Source organism: Lepisosteus oculatus, chromosome 4, assembly GCF_040954835.1.
Source record: "Lepisosteus oculatus isolate fLepOcu1 chromosome 4, fLepOcu1.hap2, whole genome shotgun sequence".
In the NCBI taxonomy this organism is placed as follows: domain Eukaryota; kingdom Metazoa; phylum Chordata; class Actinopteri; order Semionotiformes; family Lepisosteidae; genus Lepisosteus; species Lepisosteus oculatus.
Window position 1 is genome coordinate 16,532,347 of NC_090699.1, and position 19,153 is coordinate 16,551,499.

General features: G+C 51.3%; 23 non-coding genes across 23 annotated transcripts; 16 read left to right on the forward strand and 7 right to left on the reverse strand.

The window, feature by feature from the left end:
- Nucleotides 1-231: 231 nt before the first annotated feature.
- Nucleotides 232-303, reverse strand: trnap-ugg (transfer RNA proline (anticodon UGG)). The gene has a single exon. It is a non-coding gene; the product is annotated as a tRNA-Pro (tRNA).
- A 669-nt stretch (nucleotides 304-972) lies between these two features.
- trnam-cau (transfer RNA methionine (anticodon CAU)) lies at nucleotides 973-1,045 on the forward strand. The gene has a single exon. It is a non-coding gene; the product is annotated as a tRNA-Met (tRNA).
- Nucleotides 1,046-2,357: 1,312 nt separating this feature from the next.
- trnap-ugg (transfer RNA proline (anticodon UGG)) lies at nucleotides 2,358-2,429 on the reverse strand. The gene has a single exon. It is a non-coding gene; the product is annotated as a tRNA-Pro (tRNA).
- Nucleotides 2,430-3,098: 669 nt separating this feature from the next.
- Nucleotides 3,099-3,171, forward strand: trnam-cau (transfer RNA methionine (anticodon CAU)). The gene has a single exon. It is a non-coding gene; the product is annotated as a tRNA-Met (tRNA).
- Nucleotides 3,172-3,657: 486 nt separating this feature from the next.
- trnaa-agc (transfer RNA alanine (anticodon AGC)) lies at nucleotides 3,658-3,730 on the forward strand. The gene has a single exon. It is a non-coding gene; the product is annotated as a tRNA-Ala (tRNA).
- Nucleotides 3,731-4,465: 735 nt separating this feature from the next.
- On the reverse strand, nucleotides 4,466-4,537 carry trnap-ugg (transfer RNA proline (anticodon UGG)). The gene has a single exon. It is a non-coding gene; the product is annotated as a tRNA-Pro (tRNA).
- A 189-nt stretch (nucleotides 4,538-4,726) lies between these two features.
- trnaa-ugc (transfer RNA alanine (anticodon UGC)) lies at nucleotides 4,727-4,799 on the forward strand. Its single transcript has one exon. It is a non-coding gene; the product is annotated as a tRNA-Ala (tRNA).
- Nucleotides 4,800-5,206: 407 nt separating this feature from the next.
- Nucleotides 5,207-5,279, forward strand: trnam-cau (transfer RNA methionine (anticodon CAU)). The gene has a single exon. It is a non-coding gene; the product is annotated as a tRNA-Met (tRNA).
- Nucleotides 5,280-6,591: 1,312 nt separating this feature from the next.
- Nucleotides 6,592-6,663, reverse strand: trnap-ugg (transfer RNA proline (anticodon UGG)). Its single transcript has one exon. It is a non-coding gene; the product is annotated as a tRNA-Pro (tRNA).
- Nucleotides 6,664-6,852: 189 nt separating this feature from the next.
- Nucleotides 6,853-6,925, forward strand: trnaa-ugc (transfer RNA alanine (anticodon UGC)). Its single transcript has one exon. It is a non-coding gene; the product is annotated as a tRNA-Ala (tRNA).
- A 407-nt stretch (nucleotides 6,926-7,332) lies between these two features.
- On the forward strand, nucleotides 7,333-7,405 carry trnam-cau (transfer RNA methionine (anticodon CAU)). Its single transcript has one exon. It is a non-coding gene; the product is annotated as a tRNA-Met (tRNA).
- Nucleotides 7,406-7,909: 504 nt separating this feature from the next.
- Nucleotides 7,910-7,982, forward strand: trnaa-agc (transfer RNA alanine (anticodon AGC)). Its single transcript has one exon. It is a non-coding gene; the product is annotated as a tRNA-Ala (tRNA).
- Nucleotides 7,983-8,701: 719 nt separating this feature from the next.
- Nucleotides 8,702-8,773, reverse strand: trnap-ugg (transfer RNA proline (anticodon UGG)). Its single transcript has one exon. It is a non-coding gene; the product is annotated as a tRNA-Pro (tRNA).
- Nucleotides 8,774-8,962: 189 nt separating this feature from the next.
- On the forward strand, nucleotides 8,963-9,035 carry trnaa-ugc (transfer RNA alanine (anticodon UGC)). Its single transcript has one exon. It is a non-coding gene; the product is annotated as a tRNA-Ala (tRNA).
- A 407-nt stretch (nucleotides 9,036-9,442) lies between these two features.
- On the forward strand, nucleotides 9,443-9,515 carry trnam-cau (transfer RNA methionine (anticodon CAU)). The gene has a single exon. It is a non-coding gene; the product is annotated as a tRNA-Met (tRNA).
- A 1,312-nt stretch (nucleotides 9,516-10,827) lies between these two features.
- trnap-ugg (transfer RNA proline (anticodon UGG)) lies at nucleotides 10,828-10,899 on the reverse strand. Its single transcript has one exon. It is a non-coding gene; the product is annotated as a tRNA-Pro (tRNA).
- A 189-nt stretch (nucleotides 10,900-11,088) lies between these two features.
- On the forward strand, nucleotides 11,089-11,161 carry trnaa-ugc (transfer RNA alanine (anticodon UGC)). The gene has a single exon. It is a non-coding gene; the product is annotated as a tRNA-Ala (tRNA).
- A 407-nt stretch (nucleotides 11,162-11,568) lies between these two features.
- On the forward strand, nucleotides 11,569-11,641 carry trnam-cau (transfer RNA methionine (anticodon CAU)). The gene has a single exon. It is a non-coding gene; the product is annotated as a tRNA-Met (tRNA).
- Nucleotides 11,642-16,144: 4,503 nt separating this feature from the next.
- On the forward strand, nucleotides 16,145-16,217 carry trnaa-ugc (transfer RNA alanine (anticodon UGC)). Its single transcript has one exon. It is a non-coding gene; the product is annotated as a tRNA-Ala (tRNA).
- Nucleotides 16,218-16,624: 407 nt separating this feature from the next.
- trnam-cau (transfer RNA methionine (anticodon CAU)) lies at nucleotides 16,625-16,697 on the forward strand. Its single transcript has one exon. It is a non-coding gene; the product is annotated as a tRNA-Met (tRNA).
- A 486-nt stretch (nucleotides 16,698-17,183) lies between these two features.
- trnaa-agc (transfer RNA alanine (anticodon AGC)) lies at nucleotides 17,184-17,256 on the forward strand. The gene has a single exon. It is a non-coding gene; the product is annotated as a tRNA-Ala (tRNA).
- Nucleotides 17,257-17,991: 735 nt separating this feature from the next.
- On the reverse strand, nucleotides 17,992-18,063 carry trnap-ugg (transfer RNA proline (anticodon UGG)). The gene has a single exon. It is a non-coding gene; the product is annotated as a tRNA-Pro (tRNA).
- Nucleotides 18,064-18,732: 669 nt separating this feature from the next.
- Nucleotides 18,733-18,805, forward strand: trnam-cau (transfer RNA methionine (anticodon CAU)). Its single transcript has one exon. It is a non-coding gene; the product is annotated as a tRNA-Met (tRNA).
- The last annotated feature ends 348 nt before the right edge of the window (nucleotides 18,806-19,153 follow it).

Genomic DNA, 19,153 nt, shown 5'->3' on the forward strand with positions numbered 1-19,153 from the left:
GCGATCGCGGTGCTCATTTACCACATAGCGGTGAGGAGTTTTCAGGACGTGTTCTTTTGAACGAGCAACGAGGTTGCCGCCTTGGACAGCTGACTGCACGCTGGCATTGTGCCACGTGATGAGGATTGACCAGGCTCCTTCAGTCATCAGTCACCTTCCATCGTTTGCCGTAAGCAGACGCTGCGAGGTGATGTGGATATCAGGTCCCAGGAGTGTGGAAGAGGAGGAAAAGGGCTCGTCCGGGATTTGAACCCGGGACCTCTCGCACCCAAAGCGAGAATCATACGCCTAGACCAACGAGCCACAGCGACTCTTCCGCTTCTGTGTTGTCAGCGAGCTGGAGGACGGGGGGAGGCGTCACTTGCTCGTCCCGTCAGACCTTCATCAATAAGTCAAGAAAGCCGACTGCCTTGCAGGCGAAGGGCAGTGGACGGCGCCCGGTAAGAGGGGAACAAGCGGCACAAGGCGACGCCGAGGAGGAAGGGACAGCGAGGGGGATTAGCTCACATGGTAGAGCGCTCGCTTTGCATGCGAGAGGTAGCGGGATCGATGCCCACATCCTCCAGGTGTACGCTGAGCGCTCGGTGTGCCGAAAGGTGTCCTTTAACCCCTGATCACACCTTGCGAGGAGAGTGTGGAGCGTTTAGCAGCCACGCCCCCTTTTCATCTTCTCTCTGGCTTAAGTGCGTCTCCGCCACTCTCTCTTGACACTTCATGGCAGCATGTCAGAGGTCCGAGTGATGTCTTTAATGGCTGAGTGAGGGCACGATGCTGAAGCAGAGAGGCCATTTCAGCCAGAGAGACTTGTGCTAGGTGAGCTGTGAAAGACAGACTCGCGACAGAAACAAAGCCCCAAAGTCTCGGGTGAGATCAAAAGGCAAATGCAACACCCAGCAGCGGGTGTCGCAAGATTAGGGAACAGGCGTCTGAAATCCCTGTGAGGCAAACTTTCCGGCCCGAGTGCCGCAGCTGGCCTCGTTGGCATAGTAGGTAGCGCGTCAGTCTCATAATCTGAAGGTCGTGAGTTCGATCCTCACACGGGGCAGGGCCACTCGCTTTCTTGCTCTTCTCAGACACTTGCAGCAACTATTCGCTCAGAACCACGTCTGCATGCCTACCACGTGGAAAGCGTCACCTTTACACGGGAGAGGAGCAAAGCCGCACCCCTTTCCTACATAACACTCACATTCAGAGTTAAGTCCACAAATTTGCCCTAACTTTCGCTGGCGCTGCTGTCAGCCTGCCCCTGTTGCCGATGAAAGGCTCACACAGCGTCATGACAGTTGCAAAACAATCTTCCACACTCCGTAAGCAACAACTTCAGTGTTTCAAGTCACCCGATATGCCGAGAGTCAAAGGAGCGCAAAACCCCAAGCGTCAAAAGACAAGATGAGTTGATGGAAAGAGCATTGAATTGAGGAGCACAAAAGTTCAGCTCGTACAATAGGCAAGGAAGGTCTATTCGTGCGTCTTCATCGCACTTGAAAGGACTGCCTTGCAGACCAAGGGCAGCGGGCGGTAAGACATGATGCCGAGAGGCCTGAAGCGAGGGGGATTAGCTCAAATGGTAGAGCGCTTGCTTAGCATGCGAGAGATAGCGGGATCGATGCCCGCATCCTCCAGGTGCGAGTCTGGAGCTCTGAGAGCCAGGTGCTCTCCTTTAGCCTCTGCGACTTCTGATAGGTTCTCCTCCGCTCAACGTCCTTCAGCTGTCAAGCATTGAAGGGCCACGCCTCCTTCCCCACCTCAGTCTGCACCGAGTGCGTCTCCGGCATTTTCTCGTCCAATTTGGCAGCTTAGCAAATGTAAAGTATATCCGAGTGAAAACGGTGGTGAGAATACTCTCACGAATCCTTAGAAGACGTGCGTTTGATCAACGATTGCTTAACATTCACATTCGAGCCATCAAGCTCGTAGTTTTCCTTCAAATATTGAAAGCTGTCAGCGAGCACATCACGCTCTGCAGGACGGTGAAGTATTTGGAGTACTTCAACAGAAAGAAGAGCAGACAGCTCCACAAATATGCGAGGCGCAGAGAGCGCAAGGCGAGCCCCGCACACGTTTCGGTGGCTGAGAGAGGGCGGTTTTTGCTTCTGCATTTCTCAAGTAATGGCGCATGACGACAAGCGATCGCGGTGCTCATTTACCACATAGCGGTGAGGAGTTTTCAGGACGTGTTCTTTTGAACGAGCAACGAGGTTGCCGCCTTGGACAGCTGACTGCACGCTGTCATTGTGCCACGTGATGAGGATTGACCAGGCTCCTTCAGTCATCAGTCACCTTCCATCGTTTGCCGTAAGCAGACGCTGCGAGGTGATGTGGATATCAGGTCCCAGGAGTGTGGAAGAGGAGGAAAAGGGCTCGTCCGGGATTTGAACCCGGGACCTCTCGCACCCAAAGCGAGAATCATACGCCTAGACCAACGAGCCACAGCGACTCTTCCGCTTCTGTGTTGTCAGCGAGCTGGAGGACGGGGGGAGGCGTCATTCGCTCGTCCCGTCAGACCTTCATCAATAAGTCAAGAAAGCCGACTGCCTTGCAGGCGAAGGGCAGTGGACGGCGCCCGGTAAGAGGGGAACAAGCGGCACAAGGCGACGCCGAGGAGGAAGGGACAGTGACGGGGATTAGATCACATGGTAGAGCGCTCGCTTTGCATGCGAGAGGTAGCGGGATTGATACCCGCATCCTCCAGGTGTACGCTGAGCGCTTGGTGTGCCGAAAGGTGTCCTTTAACCCCTGATCACGCCTTGCAAGGAGAGTGTGGAGCGTTTAGCAGCCACGCCCCCTTTTCATCTTCTCTCTGGCTTAAGTGCGTCTCCGCCACTCTCTCTTGACACTTCATGGCAGCATGTCAGAGGTCCGAGTGATGTCTTTAATGGCTGAGTGAGGGCACGATGCTGAAGCAGAGAGGCCATTTCAGCCAGAGAGACTTGTGCTAGGTGAGCTGTGAAAGACAGACTCGCGACAGAAACAAAGCCCCAAAGTCTCGGGTGAGATCAAAAGGCAAATGCAACACCCAGCAGTGGGTGTCGCAAGATTAGTGAACAGGCGTCTGAAATCCCTGTGAGGCAAACTTTCCGGCCCGAGTGCCGCAGCTGGCCTCGTTGGCGTAGTAGGTAGCGCGTCAGTCTCATAATCTGAAGGTCGTGAGTTCGATCCTCACACGGGGCAGGGCCACTCGCTTTCTTGCTCTTCTCAGACACTTGCAGCAACTATTCGCTCAGAACCACGTCTGCGTGCCTACCACGTGGAAAGCGTCACCAAAGCCGCACCCCTTTCCTACATAACACTCACATTCAGAGTTAAGTCCACAAATTTGCCCTAACTTTCGCTGGCGCTGCTGTCAGCCTGCCCCTGTTGCCGATGAAAGGCTCACACAGCGTCATGACAGTTGCAAAACAATGTTCCACACTCCGTAAGCAACAACTTCAGTGTTTCAAGTCACCCGATATGCCGAGAGTCAAAGGAGCGCAAAACCCCAAGCGTCAAAAGACAAGATGAGTTGATGGAAAGAGCATTGAATTGAGGAGCACAAAAGTTCAGCTCGTACAATAGGCAAGGAAGGTCTATTCGTGCGTCTTCATCGCACTTGAAAGGACTGCCTTGCAGACCAAGGGCAGCGGGCGGTAAGACATGATGCCGAGAGGCCTGATGCGAGGGGGATTAGCTCAAATGGTAGAGCGCTCGCTTAGCATGCGAGAGGTAGCGGGATCGATGCCCGCATCCTCCAGGTGCGAGTCTGGAGCTCTGGGAGCCAGGTGCTCTCCTTTAGCCTCTGCGACTTCTGATAGGTTCTCCTCCACTCAACGTCCTTCAGCTGTCAAGCATTAAAGGGCCACGCCTCCTTCCCCACCTCAGTCTGCACCGAGTGCGTCTCCGGCATTTTCTCGTCCGATTTGGCAGCTTAGCAAATGAAAAGTATATCCGAGTGAAAACGGTGGTGAGAATACTCTCACGAATCCTTAGAAGACGTGCGTTTGATCAACGATTGCTTAACATTCACATTCGAGCCATCAAGCTCGTAGTTTTCCTTCAAATATTGAAAGCTGTCAGCGAGCACATCACGCTCTGCAGGACGGTGAAGTATTTGGAGTACTTCAACAGAAAGAAGAGCAGACAGCTCCACAAATATGCGAGGCGCAGAGAGCGCAAGGCGAGCCCCGCACACGTTTCGGTGGCTGAGAGAGGGCGGTTTTTGCTTCTGCATTTCTCAAGTAATGGCGCATGACGACAAGCGATCGCGGTGCTCATTTACCACATAGCGGTGAGGAGTTTTCAGGACGTGTTCTTTTGAACGAGCAACGAGGTTGCCGCCTTGGACAGCTGACTGCACGCTGACATTGTGCCACGTGATGAGGATTGACCAGGCTCCTTCAGTCATCAGTCACCTTCCATCGTTTGCCGTAAGCAGACGCTGCGAGGTGATGTGGATATCAGGTCCCAGGAGTGTGGAAGAGGAGGAAAAGGGCTCGTCCGGGATTTGAACCCGGGACCTCTCGCACCCAAAGCGAGAATCATACGCCTAGACCAACGAGCCACAGCGACTCTTCCGCTTCTGTGTTGTCAGCGAGCTGGAGGACGGGGGGAGGCGTCATTCGCTCGTCCCGTCAGACCTTCATCAATAAGTCAAGAAAGCCGACTGCCTTGCAGGCGAAGGGCAGTGGACGGCGCCCGGTAAGAGGGGAACAAGCGGCACAAGGCGACGCCGAGGAGGAAGGGACAGCGAGGGGGATTAGCTCACATGGTAGAGCGCTCGCTTTGCATGCGAGAGGTAGCGGGATCGATGCCCGCATCCTCCAGGTGTACGCTGAGCGCTCGGTGTGCCGAAAGGTGTCCTTTAAACCCTGATCACACCTTGCGAGGAGAGTGTGGAGCGTTTAGCAGCCACGCCCCCTTTTCATCTTCTCTCTGGCTTAAGTGCGTCTCCGCCACTCTCTCTTGACACTTCATGGCAGCATGTCAGAGGTCCGAGTGATGTCTTTAATGGCTGAGTGAGGGCACGATGCTGAAGCAGAGAGGCCATTTCAGCCAGAGAGACTTGTGCTAGGTGAGCTGTGAAAGACAGACTCGCGAAAGAAACAAAGCCCCAAAGTCTCGGGTGAGATCAAAAGGCAAATGCAACACCCAGCAGCGGGTGTCGCAAGATTAGTGAACAGGCGTCTGAAATCCCTGTGAGGCAAACTTTCCGGCCCGAGTGCCGCAGCTGGCCTCGTTGGCGTAGTAGGTAGCGCGTCAGTCTCATAATCTGAAGGTCGTGAGTTCGATCCTCACACGGGGCAGGGCCACTCGCTTTCTTGCTCTTCTCAGACACTTGCAGCAACTATTCGCTCAGAACCACGTCTGCGTGCCTACCACGTGGAAAGCGTCACCTTTACACGGGAGAGGAGCAAAGCCGCACCCCTTTCCTACATAACACTCACATTCAGAGTTAAGTCCACAAATTTGCCCTAACTTTCGCTGGCGCTGCTGTCAGCCTGCCCCTGTTGCCGATGAAAGGCTCACACAGCGTCATGACAGTTGCAAAACAATGTTCCACACTCCGTAAGCAACAACTTCAGTGTTTCAAGTCACCCGATATGCCGAGAGTCAAAGGAGCGCAAAACCCCAAGCGTCAAAAGACAAGATGAGTTGATGGAAAGAGCATTGAATTGAGGAGCACAAAAGTTCAGCTCGTACAATAGGCAAGGAAGGTCTATTCGTGCGTCTTCATCGCACTTGAAAGGACTGCCTTGCAGACCAAGGGCAGCGGGCGGTAAGACATGATGCCGAGAGGCCTGAAGCGAGGGGGATTAGCTCAAATTGTAGAGCGCTCGCTTAGCATGCGAGAGGTAGCGGGATCGATGCCCGCATCCTCCAGGTGCGAGTCTGGAGCTCTGGGAGCCAGGTGCTCTCCTTTAGCCTCTGCGACTTCTGATAGGTTCTCCTCCACTCAACGTCCTTCAGCTGTCAAGCATTAAAGGGCCACGCCTCCTTCCCCACCTCAGTCTGCACCGAGTGCGTCTCCGGCATTTTCTCGTCCGATTTGGCAGCTTAGCAAATGAAAAGTATATCCGAGTGAAAACGGTGGTGAGAATACTCTCACGAATCCTTAGAAGACGTGCGTTTGATCAACGATTGCTTAACATTCACATTCGAGCCATCAAGCTCATAGTTTTCCTTCAAATATTGAAAGCTGTCAGCGAGCACATCACGCTCTGCAGGACGGTGAAGTATTTGGAGTACTTCAACAGAAAGAAGAGCAGACAGCTCCACAAATATGCGAGGCGCAGAGAGCGCAAGGCGAGCCCCGCACACGTTTCGGTGGCTGAGAGAGGGCGGTTTTTGCTTCTGCATTTCTCAAGTAATGGCGCATGACGACAAGCGATCGCGGTGCTCATTTACCACATAGCGGTGAGGAGTTTTCAGGACGTGTTCTTTTGAACGAGCAACGAGGTTGCCGCCTTGGACAGCTGACTGCACGCTGGCATTGTGCCACGTGATGAGGATTGACCAGGCTCCTTCAGTCATCAGTCACCTTCCATCGTTTGCCGTAAGCAGACGCTGCGAGGTGATGTGGATATCAGGTCCCAGGAGTGTGGAAGAGGAGGAAAAGGGCTCGTCCGGGATTTGAACCCGGGACCTCTCGCACCCAAAGCGAGAATCATACGCCTAGACCAACGAGCCACAGCGACTCTTCCGCTTCTGTGTTGTCAGCGAGGTGGAGGACGGGGGGAGGCGTCATTCGCTCGTCCCGTCAGACCTTCATCAATAAGTCAAGAAAGCCGACTGCCTTGCAGGCGAAGGGCAGTGGACGGCGCCCGGTAAGAGGGGAACAAGCGGCACAAGGCGACGCCGAGGAGGAAGGGATAGCGAGGGGGATTAGCTCACATGGTAGAGCGCTCGCTTTGCATGCGAGAGGTAGCGGGATCGATGCCCGCATCCTCCAGGTGTACGCTGAGCGCTCGGTGTGCCGAAAGGTGTCCTTTAACCCCTGATCACGCCTTGCGAGGAGAGTGTGGAGCGTTTAGCAGCCACGCCCCCTTTTCATCTTCTCTCTGGCTTAAGTGCGTCTCCGCCACTCTCTCTTGAGACTTCATGGCAGCATGTCAGAGGTCCGAGTGATGTTTTTAATGGCTGAGTGAGGGCACGATGCTGAAGCAGAGAGGCCATTTCAGCCAGAGAGACTTGTGCTAGGTGAGCTGTGAAAGACAGACTCGCGACAGAAACAAAGCGCCAAAGTCTCGGGTGAGATCAAAAGGCAAATGCAACACCCAGCAGCGGGTGTCGCAAGATTAGGGAACAGGCGTCTGAAATCCCTGTGAGGCAAACTTTCCAGCCCGAGTGCCGCAGCTGGCCTCGTTGGCGTAGTAGGTAGCGCGTCAGTCTCATAATCTGAAGGTCGTGAGTTCGATCCTCACACGGGGCAGGGCCACTCGCTTTCTTGCTCTTTTCAGACACTTGCAGCAACTATTCGCACAGAACCACGTCTGCGTGCCTACCACGTGGAAAGCGTCACCTTTACACGGGAGAGGAGCAAAGCCGCACCCCTTTCCTACATAACACTCACATTCAGAGTTAAGTGCACAAATTTGCCCTAACTTTCGCTGGCGCTGCTGTCAGCCTGCCCCTGTTGCCGATGAAAGGCTCACACAGCGTCATGACAGTTGCAAAACAATGTTCCACACTCCGTAAGCAACAACTTCAGTGTTTCAAGTCACCCGATATGCCGAGAGTCAAAGGAGCGCAAAACCCCAAGCGTCAAAAGACAAGATGAGTTGATGGAAAGAGCATTGAATTGAGGAGCACAAAAGTTCAGCTCGTACAATAGGCAAGGAGGGTCTATTCGTGCGTCTTCGTCGCACTTGAAAGGACTGCCTTGTAGCCCAAGGGCAGCGGGCGGTAAGACATGATGCCAAGAGGCCTGAAGCGAGGGGGATTAGCTCAAATGGTAGAGCGCTCGCTTAGCATGCGAGAGGTAGCGGGATCGATGCCCGCATCCTCCAGGTGCGAGTCTGGAGCTCTGGGAGCCCGGTGCTCTCCTTTAGCCTCTGCGACTTCTGATAGGTTCTCCTCCGCTCAACGTCCTTCAGCTGTCAAGCATTGAAGGGCCACACCTCCTTCCCCACCTCAGTCTGCACCGAGTGCGTCTCCGGCATTTTCTCGTCCGATTTGGCAGCTTAGCAAATGAAAAGTATATCCGAGTGAAAACGGTGGTGAGAATACTCTCAGGAATCCTTAGAAGACGTGCTTTTGATCAACGATTGCTTAACATTCACATTCGAGCCATCAAGCTCGTAGTTTTCCTTCAAATATTGAAAGCTGTCAGCGAGCACATCACGCTCTGCAGGACGGTGAAGTATTTGGAGTACTTCAACAGAAAGAAGAGCAGACAGCTCCACAAATACGCAAGGCGAGCCCCGCACACGTTTCGGTGGCTGAGAGAGGGCGGTTTTTGCTTCTGCATTTCTCAAGTAATGGCGCATGACGACAAGCGATCGCGGTGCTCATTTACCACATAGCGGTGAGGAGTTTTCAGGACGTGTTCTTTTGAACGAGCAACGAGGTTGCCGCCTTGGACAGCTGACTGCACGCTGGCATTGTGCCACGTGATGAGGATTGACCAGGCTCCTTCAGTCATCAGTCACCTTCCATCGTTTGCCGTAAGCAGACGCTGCGAGGTGATGTGGATATCAGGTCCCAGGAGTGTGGAAGAGGAGGAAAAGGGCTCGTCCGGGATTTGAACCCGGGACCTCTCGCACCCAAAGCGAGAATCATACGCCTAGACCAACGAGCCACAGCGACTCTTCCGCTTCTGTGTTGTCAGCGAGCTGCAGGACGGGGGGAGGCGTCATTCGCTCGTCCCGTCAGACCTTCATCAATAAGTCAAGAAAGCCGACTGCCTTGCAGGCGAAGGGCAGTGGACGGCGCCCGGTAAGAGGGGAACAAGCGGCACAAGGCGACGCCGAGGAGGAAGGGACAGTGAGGGGGATTAGCTCACATGGTAGAGCGCTCGCTTTGCATGCGAGAGGTAGCGGGATCGATGCCCGCATCCTCCAGGTGTACGCTGAGTGCTCAGTGTGCCGAAAGGTGTCCTTTAACCCCTGATCACGCCTTGCGAGGAGAGTGTGGAGCATTTAGCAGCCACGCCCCCTTTTCATCTTCTCTCTGGCTTAAGTGCGTCTCCGCCACTCTCTCTTGACACTTCATGGCAGCATGTCAGAGGTCCGAGTGATGTCTTTAATGGCTGAGTGAGGGCACGATGCTGAAGCAGAGAGGCCATTTCAGCCAGAGAGACTTGTGCTAGGTGAGCTGTGAAAGACAGACTCGCGACAGAAACAAAGCCCCAAAGTCTCGGGTGAGATCAAAAGGCAAATGCAACACCCAGCAGCGGGTGTCGCAAGATTAGGGAACAGGCGTCTGAAATCCCTGTGAGGCAAACTTTCCGGCCCGAGTGCCGCAGCTGGCCTCGTTGGCGTAGTAGGTAGCGCGTCAGTCTCATAATCTGAAGGTCGTGAGTTCGATCCTCACACGGGGCAGGGCCACTCGCTTTCTTGCTCTTCTCAGACACTTGCAGCAACTATTCGCTCAGAACCACGTCTGCGTGCCTACCACGTGGAAAGCGTCACCTTTACACGGGAGAGGAGCAAAGCCGCACCCCTTTCCTACATAACACTCACATTCAGAGTTAAGTCCACAAATTTGCCCTAACTTTCGCTGGCGCTGCTGTCAGCCTGCCCCTGTTGCCGATGAAAGGCTCACACAGCGTCATGACAGTTGCAAAACAATGTTCCACACTCCGTAAGCAACAACTTCAGTGTTTCAAGTCACCCGATATGCCGAGAGTCAAAGGAGCGCAAAACCCCAAGCGTCAAAAGACAAGATGAGTTGATGGAAAGAGCATTGAATTGAGGAGCACAAAAGTTCAGCTCGTACAATAGGCAAGGAAGGTCTATTCGTGCGTCTTCATCGCACTTGAAAGGACTGCCTTGCAGACCAAGGGCAGCGGGCGGTAAGACATGATGCCGAGTGGCCTGAAGCGAGGGGGATTAGCTCAAATGGTAGAGCGCTCGCTTAGCATGCGAGAGGTAGCGGAATCGATGCCCGCATCCTCCAGGTGCGAGTCTGGAGCTCTGGGAGCCAGGTGCTCTCCTTTAGCCTCTGCGACTTCTGATAGGTTCTCCTCCACTCAACGTCCTTCAGCTGTCAAGCATTAAAGGGCCACGCCTCCTTCCCCACCTCAGTCTGCACCGAGTGCGTCTCCGGCATTTTCTCGTCCGATTTGGCAGCTTAGCAAATGAAAAGTATATCCGAGTGAAAACGGTGGTGAGAATACTCTCACGAATCCTTAGAAGACGTGCGTTTGATCAACGATTGCTTAACATTCACATTCGAGCCATCAAGCTCGTAGTTTTCCTTCAAATATTGAAAGCTGTCAGCGAGCACATCACGCTCTGCAGGACGGTGAAGTATTTGGAGTACTTCAACAGAAAGAAGAGCAGACAGCTCCACAAATATGCGAGGCGCAGAGAGCACAAGGCGAGCCCCGCACACGTTTCGGTGGCTGAGAGAGGGCGGTTTTTGCTTCTGCATTTCTCAAGTAATGGCGCATGACGACAAGCGATCGCGGTGCTCATTTACCACATAGCGGTGAGGAGTTTTCAGGACGTGTTCTTTTGAACGAGCAACGAGGTTGCCGCCTTGGACAGCTGACTGCACGCTGGCATTGTGCCACGTGATGAGGATTGACCAGGCTCCTTCAGTCATCAGTCACCTTCCATCGTTTGCCGTAAGCAGACGCTGCGAGGTGATGTGGATATCAGGTCCCAGGAGTGTGGAAGAGGAGGAAAAGGGCTCGTCCGGGATTTGAACCCGGGACCTCTCGCACCCAAAGCGAGAATCATACGCCTAGACCAACGAGCCACAGCGACTCTTCCGCTTCTGTGTTGTCAGCGAGCTGGAGGACGGGGGGAGGCGTCATTCGCTCGTCCCGTCAGACCTTCATCAATAAGTCAAGAAAGCCGACTGCCTTGCAGGCGAAGGGCAGTGGACGGCGCCCGGTAAGAGGGGAACAAGCGGGACAAGGCGACGCCGAGGAGGAAGGGACAGCGAGGGGGATTAGCTCACATGGTAGAGCGCTCGCTTTGCATGCGAGAGGTAGCGGGATCGATGCCCGCATCCTCCAGGTGTACGCTGAGCGCTCGGTGTGCCGAAAGGTGTCCTTTAACCCCTGATCACGCCTTGCGAGGAGAGTGTGGAGCGTTTAGCAGCCACGCCCCCTTTTCATCTTCTCTCTGGCTTAAGTGCGTCTCCGCCACTCTCTCTTGACACTTCATGGCAGCATGTCAGAGGTCCGAGTGATGTCTTTAATGGCTGAGTGAGGGCACGATGCTGAAGCAGAGAGGCCATTTCAGCCAGAGAGACTTGTGCTAGGTGAGCTGTGAAAGACAGACTCGCGACAGAAACAAAGCCCCAAAGTCTCGGGTGAGATCAAAAGGCAAATGCAACACCCAGCAGCGGGTGTCGCAAGATTAGGGAACAGGCGTCTGAAATCCCTGTGAGGCAAACTTTCCGGCCCGAGTGCCGCAGCTGGCCTCGTTGGCGTAGTAGGTAGCGCGTCAGTCTCATAATCTGAAGGTCGTGAGTTCGATCCTCACACGGGGCAGGGCCACTCGCTTTCTTGCTCTTCTCAGACACTTGCAGCAACTATTCGCTCAGAACCACGTCTGCATGCCTACCACGTGGAAAGCGTCACCTTTACACGGGAGAGGAGCAAAGCCGCACCCCTTTCCTACATAACACTCACATTCAGAGTTAAGTCCACAAATTTGCCCTAACTTTCGCTGGCGCTGCTGTCAGCCTGCCCCTGTTGCCGATGAAAGGCTCACACAGCGTCATGACAGTTGCAAAACAATGTTCCACACTCCGTAAGCAACAACTTCAGTGTTTCAAGTCACCCGATATGCCGAGAGTCAAAGGAGCGCAAAACCCCAAGCGTCAAAAGACAAGATGAGTTGATGGAAAAAGCATTGAATTGAGGAGCACAAAAGTTCAGCTCGTACAATAGGCAAGGAAGGTCTATTCGTGCGTCTTCATCGCACTTGAAAGGACTGCCTTGCAGACCAAGGGCAGCGGGCGGTAAGACATGATGCCGAGAAGTCTGAAGCGAGGGGGATTAGCTCAAATGGTAGAGCGCTCGCTTAGCATGCGAGAGGTAGCGGGATCGGTGCTCGCATCCTCCAGGTGCGAGTCTGGAGCTCTGGGAACCAGGTGCTCTCCTTTAGCCTCTGCGACTTCTGATAGGTTCTCTTCCGCTCAACGTCCTTCAGCTGTCAAGCATTGAAGGGCCACGCCTCCTTCCCCACCTCAGTCTGCACCGAGTGCGTCTCCGGCATTTTCTCGTCCGATTTGGCAGCTTAGCAAATGAAAAGTATATCCGAGTGAAAACGGTGGTGAGAATACTCTCACGAATCCTTAGAAGACGTGCGTTTGATCAACGATTGCTTAACATTCACATTCGAGCCATCAAGCTCGTAGTTTTCCTTCAAATATTGAAAGCTGTCAGCGAGCACATCACGCTCTGCAGGACGGTGAAGTATTTGGAGTACTTCAACAGAAAGAAGAGCAGACAGCTCCACAAATATGCGAGGCGCAGAGAGCGCAAGGCGAGCCCCGCACACGTTTCGGTGGCTGAGAGAGGGCGGTTTTTGCTTCTGCATTTCTCAAGTAATGGCGCATGACGACAAGCGATCGCGGTGCTCATTTACCACATAGCGGTGAGGAGTTTTCAGGACGTGTTCTTTTGAACGAGCAACGAGGTTGCCGCCTTGGACAGCTGACTGCACGCTGGCATTGTGCCACGTGATGAGGATTGACCAGGCTCCTTCAGTCATCAGTCACCTTCCATCGTTTGCCGTAAGCAGACGCTGCGAGGTGATGTGGATATCAGGTCCCAGGAGTGTGGAAGAGGAGGAAAAGGGCTCGTCCGGGATTTGAACCCGGGATCTCTCGCACCCAAAGCGAGAATCATACGCCTAGACCAACCCAGTGGGCAAAAGACGTATAATATACGTCTATTAAACGTATACATTAGACGTCTAAATGTGGTCTACAATTCGTCTAGAATGAAATTCTAATATACGTCTAAAGTTATACGTCAATTATACGTCTATGTTTAGACGTTCATTATACATAAATGGTTGGAGTTCTATTATACGGATAAATTTAGAGGACTATTATACATATATGGTTGGAGTTCCGGATAACTTTAGAGGTCTATTATACGCATAACTTTAGAGGACTATTATACGTATATGGTTAGAGGTCTATTATACGGATAACTTTAGAGGACTATTATACGTATAACTTTAGATGTCTATTATACGTATATGGTTAGAGGTCTATTATACGTATATGGTTAGAGATCTATTATACGGATAACATTAGAGGTCTATTATACGTATATGGTTAGAGGTCTATTATACGGATAACATTAGAGGTCTATTATACATCAAAGACAGATTTTATAGGTGTAGAAACAAGTAAACCAAGCCAATGATTAGGTTTAGAAATTTATTCTGAAAATACACATTCACACCTGAAACATACGTATTTCAAATTATACATTGTATACAATCAATCAACAATCAACATATGGGCAATAATCATAAAAAACACAACTAGTTTTAAACTTCAGCTACAAATTCTGGTAACATGGCAATATACAGTCTAGTAATGACAAACACAAAACTAATTACATTAACACACTAACTCAAAACCACATTTTGATTCAAATATACATTTTAAAATGTACAACTTCTATATTTCCAAGAAAAAAAATATTACAATGGAAGTTAAGACGATTTTTGTCCACTATTTGCAAACCCTGTCTAATTGTCCTAACAGTTAGAACCAAAAACCTATTATTTTCAGAGTCCAGATCTCCTGGCCCCCTGCCTTGCATATGCATTCTTCAAGTAACACATTGCATGCTCCTTTATTTCTTTTTCTGTTGATGTAGGGTGGGACTTCAGCACCGCAGCTAGGAGAAAATTATATAATATTACTTCCCAAATAAATGATGATTAATATCTTCTTTAGTGTAATCTAAAAAATGAACGGTTTACTAAGCTCAAAGCTGAAATAAATGTATAAAATTTGGCTTGCATCATAGCAGTTGAGCAATAAAGTCTGTCCTAATTACCCAAAGTTTGAAAGTACAACATAGAATAAGAATAAGAGAAACGGCAAAACGATTTTGTGTCATCTTCCCCATTCACACTATTTTATGTGCCATTTTTTTGCTTATTCACGTACTATTTTAATCAAAATAATATTAAGAAAGATCTGTATGTATTCAGATAGTATTATTATTGTTCATACTTACTCGTCAAAAGAGGATTGCTGAGATATTTGCAGATATACTTCTACGTTTGAAAAACGTGTCCAAAATGGTGACCAACGAATACTAGCAATGCATTGTGGTATATAACCGGAAAATATGCTGGGTTCGATATTTTCTCAACGTATGCGTTTATTAATGTTGTCGATATTATGGTTGAAATTTAACATTGATAATACATCGCGGCTATGTGCCCCCTGCTATGAGCTGATGTGCAATTTTAACGCATGCAGTTAGTAAGGATCGGTCACTGTTGTATGGTATTATATATAATGACATTATGGAATAGGATGGGGACAGGCCTGGCATCACGGGGGGAGGGGGGAATGTCGCCCCTTCAGTTTTGGGCAAAAAGATTTACCTAACTTAATTTGCGCCCTAAAAAAATAGTTGTACTTTGTCAATGGTCAGACAACACTAAATGACACGAACAGTCACTCAGTCTGTTTGATGTGCAGGAGGGCTATCCGTCCAGGAACTGCACATATCAGTGTCGTTATTGAGTGTCAACATTACGATCCTGTTTGCTCAGGTGGACCGATTCCTTGCAGTAGTTTATCATTATACTTAAAATCGTTATATAACTAGGACTAGTTATAGCAGTCTGTGCTTTCTGTTGGTTTTACAACATTTTTTTCTTAACGATTCAGAACGTCCATGTAGCTGCAAAAATGAACGCTTATGGTACTTTTCGCTCCAGGCAATACAAACCGTGAGAGTGACGAAAAATGTGAAACTGAACTTCATCGCAAATACCAGATTGCTAGTCGTTATCTTCTATCATGAAGCACTAATCAATGGCATAGCTGCGAGATTTCATTTGGGTAGCTGCACCGTACAGCTCCGTTTCAACCGAAATATCACCCCCCCCTCAGAATTTCAGACGCCGCCCTACAGATTTTTCCCCGGGCACCGCGCACTGATGGGGGACGGGGTGTCCAGGAAATGGTATCAACTTTTGTCAAGAAAATAAAAATAGAAACTCTATAGGCACTCAAACATTTTACTGTTTTTTTCAGGCAGGTGGCAAGACCCCCTCAGCAAAACCCTTGTATGCCAAGCTGTGGGCATTGATTCGTCGAATATACGTATATTTACGGCGAAATTACGTCTATACGTATATATACATCGCCTCGACGTATAATCAACGTCGAATTGCAACCGTAAAATCGACGACATGAATAAACGCATATATAACGTCGAAAACACATCTAACACAGTGCCTGAGGCTTTTTACTGTATGTATCGTGTGTGCCGCAACTAGGAGTATACGGCACTCTGCACAGTGCACGAAGTAAATTATTTTGGCAGTAATTAATTTATTATATTTACTATATGTATTATACACGTGTAGATTAATTACTGCCAAAATAATTTACTTCGTAATTAACAGTAAAAAGCCTCAGGCACTGTGTTAGATGTGTTTTCGACGTTATATATGCGTTTATTCATGTCGTCGATTTTACGGTTGCAATTCGACGTTGATTATACGTCGAGGCGACGTATATATACGTATAGACGTAATTTCGCCGTAAATATACGTATATTCGACGAATCAATGCCCACTGGGAACGAGCCACAGCGACTCTTCCGCTTCTGTGTTGTCAGCGAGCTGGAGGACGGGGGGAGGCGTCATTCGCTCGTCCCGTCAGACCTTCATCAATAAGTCAAGAAAGCCGACTGCCTTGCAGGCGAAGGGCAGTGGACGGCGCCCGGTAAGAGGGGAACAAGCGGCACAAGGCGACGCCGAGGAGGAAGGGACAGCGAGGGGGATTAGCTCACATGGTAGAGCGCTCGCTTTGCATGCGAGAGGTAGCGGGATCGATGCCCGCATCCTCCAGGTGTACGCTGAGCGCTCGGTGTGCCGAAAGGTGTCCTTTAAACCCTGATCACACCTTGCGAGGAGAGTGTGGATCGTTTAACAGCCACGCCCCCTTTTCATCTTCTCTCTGGCTTAAGTGCGTCTCCGCCACTCTCTCTTGACACTTCATGGCAGCATGTCAGAGGTCCGAGTGATGTCTTTAATGGCTGAGTGAGGGCACGATGCTGAAGCAGAGAGGCCATTTCAGCCAGAGAGACTTGTGCTAGGTGAGCTGTGAAAGACAGACTCGCGACAGAAACAAAGCCCCAAAGTCTCGGGTGAGATCAAAAGGCAAATGCAACACCCAGCAGCGGGTGTCGCAAGATTAGGGAACAGGCGTCTGAAATCCCTGTGAGGCAAACTTTCCGGCCCGCGTGCCGCAGCTGGCCTCGTTGGCATAGTAGGTAGCGCGTCAGTCTCATAATCTGAAGGTCGTGAGTTCGATCCTCACACAGGGCAGGGCCACTCGCTTTCTTGCTCTTCTCAGACACTTGCAGCAACTATTCGCTCAGAACCACGTCTGCGTGCCTACCACGTGGAAAGCGTCACCAAAGCCGCACCCCTTTCCTACATAACACTCACATTCAGAGTTAAGTCCACAAATTTGCCCTAACTTTCGCTGGCGCTGCTGTCAGCCTGCCCCTGTTGCCGATGAAAGGCTCACACAGCGTCATGACAGTTGCAAAACAATGTTCCACACTCCGTAAGCAACAACTTCAGTGTTTCAAGTCACCCGATATGCCGAGAGTCAAAGGAGCGCAAAACCCCAAGCGTCAAAAGACAAGATGAGTTGATGGAAAGAGCATTGAATTGAGGAGCACAAAAGTTCAGCTCGTACAATAGGCAAGGAAGGTCTATTCGTGCGTCTTCATCGCACTTGAAAGGACTGCCTTGCAGACCAAGGGCAGCGGGCGGTAAGACATGATGCCGAGTGGCCTGAAGCGAGGGGGATTAGCTCAAATGGTAGAGCGCTCGCTTAGCATGCGAGAGGTAGCGGGATCGATGCCCGCATCCTCCAGGTGCGAGTCTGGAGCTCTGGGAGCCAGGTGCTCTCCTTTAGCCTCTGCGACTTCTGATAGGTTCTCCTCCACTCAACGTCCTTCAGCTGTCAAGCATTAAAGGGCCACGCCTCCTTCCCCACCTCAGTCTGCACCGAGTGCGTCTCCGGCATTTTCTCGTCCGATTTGGCAGCTTAGCAAATGAAAAGTATATCCGAGTGAAAACGGTGGTGAGAATACTCTCACGAATCCTTAGAAGACGTGCGTTTGATCAACGATTGCTTAACATTCACATTCGAGCCATCAAGCTCGTAGTTTTCCTTCAAATATTGAAAGCTGTCAGCGAGCACATCACGCTCTGCAGGACGGTGAAGTATTTGGAGTACTTCAACAGAAAGAAGAGCAGACAGCTCCACAAATATGCGAGGCGCAGAGAGCGCAAGGCGAGCCCCGCACACGTTTCGGTGGCTGAGAGAGGGCGGTTTTTGCTTCTGCATTTCTCAAGTAATGGCGCATGACGACAAGCGATCGCGGTGCTCATTTACCACATAGCGGTGAGGAGTTTTCAGGACGTGTTCTTTTGAACGAGCAACGAGGTTGCCGCCTTGGACAGCTGACTGCACGCTGGCATTGTGCCACGTGATGAGGATTGACCAGGCTCCTTCAGTCATCAGTCACCTTCCATCGTTTGCCGTAAGCAGACGCTGCGAGGTGATGTGGATATCAGGTCCCAGGAGTGTGGAAGAGGAGGAAAAGGGCTCGTCCGGGATTTGAACCCGGGACCTCTCGCACCCAAAGCGAGAATCATACGCCTAGACCAACGAGCCACAGCGACTCTTCCGCTTCTGTGTTGTCAGCGAGCTGGAGGACGGGGGGAGGCGTCATTCGCTCGTCCCGTCAGACCTTCATCAATAAGTCAAGAAAGCCGACTGCCTTGCAGGCGAAGGGCAGTGGACGGCGCCCGGTAAGAGGGGAACAAGCGGCACAAGGCGACGCCGAGGAGGAAGGGACAGCGAGGGGGATTAGCTCACATGGTAGAGCGCTCGCTTTGCATGCGAGAGGTAGCGGGATCGATGCCCACATCCTCCAGGTGTACGCTGAGCGCTCGGTGTGCCGAAAGGTGTCCTTTAACCCCTGATCACACCTTGCGAGGAGAGTGTGGAGCGTTTAGCAGCCACGCCCCCTTTTCATCTTCTCTCTGGCTTAAGTGCGTCTCCGCCACTCTCTCTTGACACTTCATGGCAGCATGTCAGAGGTCCGAGTGATGTCTTTAATGGCTGAGTGAGGGCACGATGCTGAAGCAGAGAGGCCATTTCAGCCAGAGAGACTTGTGCTAGGTGAGCTGTGAAAGACAGACTCGCGACAGAAACAAAGCCCCAAAGTCTCGGGTGAGATCAAAAGGCAAATGCAACACCCAGCAGCGGGTGTCGCAAGATTAGGGAACAGGCGTCTGAAATCCCTGTGAGGCAAACTTTCCGGCCTGAGTGCCACAGCTGGCCTCGTTGGCATAGTAGGTAGCGCGTCAGTCTCATAATCTGAAGGTCGTGAGTTCGATCCTCACACGGGGCAGGGCCACTCGCTTTCTTGCTCTTCTCAGACACTTGCAGCAACTATTCGCTCAGAACCACGTCTGCATGCCTACCACGTGGAAAGCGTCACCTTTACACGGGAGAGGAGCAAAGCCGCACCCCTTTCCTACATAACACTCACATTCAGAGTTAAGTCCACAAATTTGCCCTAACTTTCGCTGGCGCTGCTGTCAGCCTGCCCCTGTTGCCGATGAAAGGCTCACACAGCGTCATGACAGTTGCAAAACAATGTTCCACACTCCGTAAGCAACAACTTCAGTGTTTCAAGTCACCCGATATGCCGAGAGTCAAAGGAGCGCAAAACCCCAAGCGTCAAAAGACAAGATGA